Raw genomic sequence first — 5,000 nt, forward strand, 5'->3', positions numbered from 1 at the left:
GCTGTGTGCATGGTAGTGTACATAGAATGTCTTTGGGTTCTGCTTTGGAGTCTGGACTGTAATCCATTGTATATTCCACTCATATTTGCTGCCCCATTATATCCTTGTCCACGCATATCATCTATGTTCAGGTTACTTTTATTAAGCATAGCGATCACTTCTTTCTTCGTCCTTCACCATTTGTTGACTGCACATTGAATACTTGTATTAAACGTTCTTTTATTTTAAAGTCATGTACATATCTTGCTCTTGTGAATTCCTTCTAATATCACTCTTCTAACTTAAATGGCCAAAGCCTTGATCAGGTCATTCAGAGTCCTATTTTGAAAGCAATGGCACTTGGGGTCTTTTCAATATTTCTTGTTTTTCTTTAATTACATCAATGTGCAATTTAACTACTTGCTAAACCTTTCTACAAGTTCAAGAAAATTTCCTCGATTTTAAACTGATAGAACTTTCTTGGTCGCCCCTATATGGCAAACCTTGTCTTTGCCAAGTATAGAGTGATGGAGATCAACCAACATAAAATTTCTCTGTTTCTCTGCTTCTCTGTGTCTCTAGTAGATTGTACTTCTGGTTAGCTGCTTCTACAGCAACATCCAATGCTTGACTTTGGAACCCTTTCCCTCGAACCATACCAATCTTGTGAGATTCTGAACTAGCATGCTCCTTTATTTTCTCTAAAGCTTATGCCCTCTGATTTCCAAGATACTCGGCCCTTGTACTTTCCTCATTCAAAAACAGAGGACAGCTGAAGCAGAACATGGCATCTTTCTGAGGTGAATACTCCCACCAAGAGTTCCTTTCATACCATTTCTTCTGAAACAACCGTCCCTCTACATTCTTGGGATATGATATTATTGGTTGACATGAGTCATAATTATTGCAGAGTCTGAAAAAAGACTCACTAATACATATCTAATAATTATCAGCATGGGCAGGTTCATTTGGATACTGTAATTCAGGTAGCATGAAAAATGGCTCTTCAACTTCGGGCACTTCTGCTCTTGCTTCAGTTTGGGGCTCCTGTAGAGCAACTTGTTATCTAGGTTATCTAAACTGTCCGCTTCATTTGGCTCGTCGTCTGCTTCCATATCTTCAACTTCTGATTCTTCACTCTTAGCTTCATCCAATCATAAAGAGTTCTGCTACCTTTGGCAGCAAGTTGTCTGCCCCGCTCCTGCTCCTTATTTTCTCTCTCCTTCCATGGCATACTGAAGATTATTATAATAACAGAATTAGAAAATCAAGGTTCAAAGAAAAAAATCAGGATTACCCTAAATTTGAGTCAATTACACTAAATTTTAGGCATCAGTGTAAAATACCTATTGACAAGAAAAACACAATAAAAGATATAAGTGATTACATACGTACAGATATCCATATCCTTTATTCAAAGGAAGCAAAAATAAATGAATGTAGAAATTAAACTTTTTGCTATACTCTTCATACCTTTCTTACGAACACCATGAAATCACATATCTGGAACTTCTGTACATGTTGCATTACTTGTGACATTACTGATTGCTTTCAGAATTTTGTCATCAATAATCAGTGTATGAGAAGACACTTTCAAGTCCAGTGTTTCTTATGGTATATTACATGCATTATCCCATTTGATGTTTCATTTTAAGAGAAGATCACTCAGAATTTTCGTTATATCCCTTTGGCTAAAAAAGCGCTCAACTGCCGCTTTTAAGTATGGTAGAGAAAGGACTAAAGCTATACTGGGAAAGCATGGCTATCCTACAGCATTTTCCTATTTAATAAAATATTTCTTGACTTTGTATTATTAAGTTGATTCGATAGTTTTTCGTTTAAATAAAGGAGTCTTCATTCTTCATCTACAGCATGTTTTTCAGCATATTTCACTAATATATGGCTTTTTCGACCCACAACATGATCGCCGATTCGCAGTTATCAATATTTACTCATATAAGCATAAACATCATTAATAACACGGCATAAACATGATTCTCGAATGCTAAATGGCGAAAACAAGTAAAAAATAAACGAAAATGAGAAATGAACAGATTTTTTTCACCATCCAGTTGAGTATTGTTGATTTAAAAATAGAAAACTAAATATCACGTTCAGCTAAAGAACTTAATTGGACACATTATGCAACAAATGAAATGAAACAATAGCTGTATGTTCTCATTCAGTAGGTTAATGGCCACTTATAATGAATCATACCGGTACCTGTACCGTTGGGCGTTCCAGTCAACATTATTGTGGCCCTGTTCCTATTTATCTCTCCAAATATATTAATTTACTCGACTCACTTGGTCCACTGTCTCTCTCCCTCTTATTGTTATTGCACTTTTTATAGCTAAAAAAGGAATCAAAGCCTTAATGCAGAGGAATTACCAGTTAAAATAACTAGGAAAGTTTACCTGGCCTGTTGTCAGTGTAGCTCAGTGTTACCAGACAGTGAGACATACAGTCAGCTGATCTTAGGTGACCTAGTGTTGCCAAAATATAATACCCATTTCTACAAGCTCCTGTTTATTATTATTATTATTATTATTATTATTATTATTATTATTATAAAAAGATAACAACAACAATAATAATAATAATAATAATAATAATAATAATAATAATAATAATAATAATTATTATTATTATTATTATTATTATTATTATTATTATTATTATCATTATTATTATTATTATTATTAACACAGATTGGCGGCATAGGCGACGGGCCTATAATACATCCCTCTTAAAAGGGCGCTATTAAAACAGTAGCAAAAGGGGCAGGTGCTTGGGCAACCCTAGCGCAACCCCCCTCCCTTGTGCACGTCCCTATTCTGCATTACATGCTAGTATGAAGTCTATCAACTCTTCCTTAATAATCTTAGCTAGTGATTACGCTGAAATTTACGAAGGTCTGACAACTGTTTGGTTGCCATGGTAATGGTGTGATGTCAAACCCCTACTGCGCATACACGGGCAGGAGTCTGTGATTTGAAGGAGTGTTTTCCTAGACAACAGCCTCTTATTTACAGCTACTTCTGTCTTCTAGGCTCCCACTACCAAGACGAAAGTTGCTCACTTACGTCTTACTTCATTCATGTAACATGATATTTCGTCTGGAGTATCCAGGAACCCTCAGGAACCCACAAAAATGGCGAAAACTTGGAGCACAGTCGGCTGCAAAGTGGCCTGGCTGCCATTAAACACACATTTCTAGACATTATTAATCGATATACGTAAATCGGATAGGCAGAAAGTATTTCCCCAAGACATGAAACCGAAATTTTAAGGAGCATAAGCGTGGGTTAGAGAAGTTTTGCTAAACAAACTGATGTTTTAAAAGGCAAAATGCCACTTTCTCTAAAAAGAAAAATATTAAACCAGATTTTCCTACGAATATTAACTTGAAGCCTTACTAAAGCCTTAGAACATACCCTAGTTACAACTGAAAGAGCTACGTAAATAATAATGATGCAATAAAAAAGCAGCATCGATACGAGAGCAGACCAAATTAGAGAAGAATCTAACAACATATAAGAAAAAGAAATTGACATTGGCAGGACATAATTATAACGAGAATGGCCGATACAACATGGACATTAAGGATAACGGAATGGGTCCCTAGAGATTGCCAACGAAGCAGGGAAAGAAGAGAAGACGACAGATTGATGAACTAAGAAAATTTGCTGGTATAGACTGGGATAGATATACCACAAACAGACACGAGTGGAATGCAATATCTGAGGCATCTATCTTACTGTGGACTAGTAGTGGTTGATGTTGATGATGATGATGATAATGATGATGTATAGACAACGAAATACATGAGTTTGAAAATATAATGTAAAATATTTTATGAATATTGGTTCTGTTTCATGAAATATTTTGGAAATCGAGGTAGAATATTCGGACAGATATAATTCTGCTTTGAATTCACCACCCCATTTTTGTACATTTTCATAATTTGTATCACGACCAAAATCGGAATCTTTCGCGCAGAAGCCTGATGTATACAGCAATGAAAATCATAAAGGATTTCATATTAGGATTTTAAGCTCCGGGGAGGACTGTAATTCAAAGGAAATCGTCTATAAGTTGCTTCTTATTGCGGGAGTTCGCTGCCTCTTCATCATGTCCCAAGTGATATCCTGGCACTTAGGATCCAGTCTCACACGCGTTTTATTTCTTTCCACTTGATTTTTTTTTTCTATTTCCTAGTATTTATACGGTATTTGCTATAATAAAACTGATGGCCGATGTATATTTTTATATCGAAAACCTGATGTTTTTTTACGAGTCCTTGACCTAATAAAACTTGGAGGGGATAGTTAACCGATTTTATATCAAAAACCTATGAGCCTGGTGATGTCCAGGGTCCCTTTATCTAATAAAACTTGGGAGGGGCTGAACTTTTTATATGGAAAATCCTTTTAAATTGGGGATTTAAAGGGCACCTAATGTAATACAATTTGGGAGGGATTGGGGCTCACCTTATTATATTGAAAAAATTTAAACCTGGCGATTTCTAGGATCCCTTCACCTCAAGCAATTTGATAGTGGGTGGGCCTAACCTTTCCATATATATATATATATATATATATATATATATATATATATATATATATATATATATATATATATATATATATATATATATATATATATATATAAATTTAAATTGGGAATTTCAATGGGGGGGCAACTGACCTTTTTTTATATTGAAACACATTAAAACCTGGTGATTTCTAGGTGCTCATGACTTAATAAAACTTTAGAGGAGGTAGAGCTGCCCTTCTTAAAGTGAAACACCTTTGAACTTGGTGATTTTTAGGGGACCTTGACTTAATAAATTTTTTGGAGGGATGCGACTTACCTTTTTATATTAAAAACATTTTAAGTTGGTGATTTTTAGGGGTCCTTGACATAATAAAACATAGGAGGTGTGGGGCTGACCTTTCTATATTTAAAACCTTCGAACCTGGTGATTTCTAGGGGTTCATGACCTAGTAAATCTGGGG

General features: G+C 35.2%; 1 pseudogene; it reads right to left on the bottom strand.

Moving 5' to 3' along the window:
- LOC137657128 (uncharacterized) overlaps positions 1–1,213 on the bottom strand; it is a 2,066-nt pseudogene extending 853 nt beyond the window's left edge.
- Between the last annotated feature and the right edge of the window lie 3,787 nt (positions 1,214–5,000).

The sequence above is a fragment of the Palaemon carinicauda genome, chromosome 18 (genome assembly GCF_036898095.1).
Source record: "Palaemon carinicauda isolate YSFRI2023 chromosome 18, ASM3689809v2, whole genome shotgun sequence".
Taxonomy (NCBI): domain Eukaryota; kingdom Metazoa; phylum Arthropoda; class Malacostraca; order Decapoda; family Palaemonidae; genus Palaemon; species Palaemon carinicauda.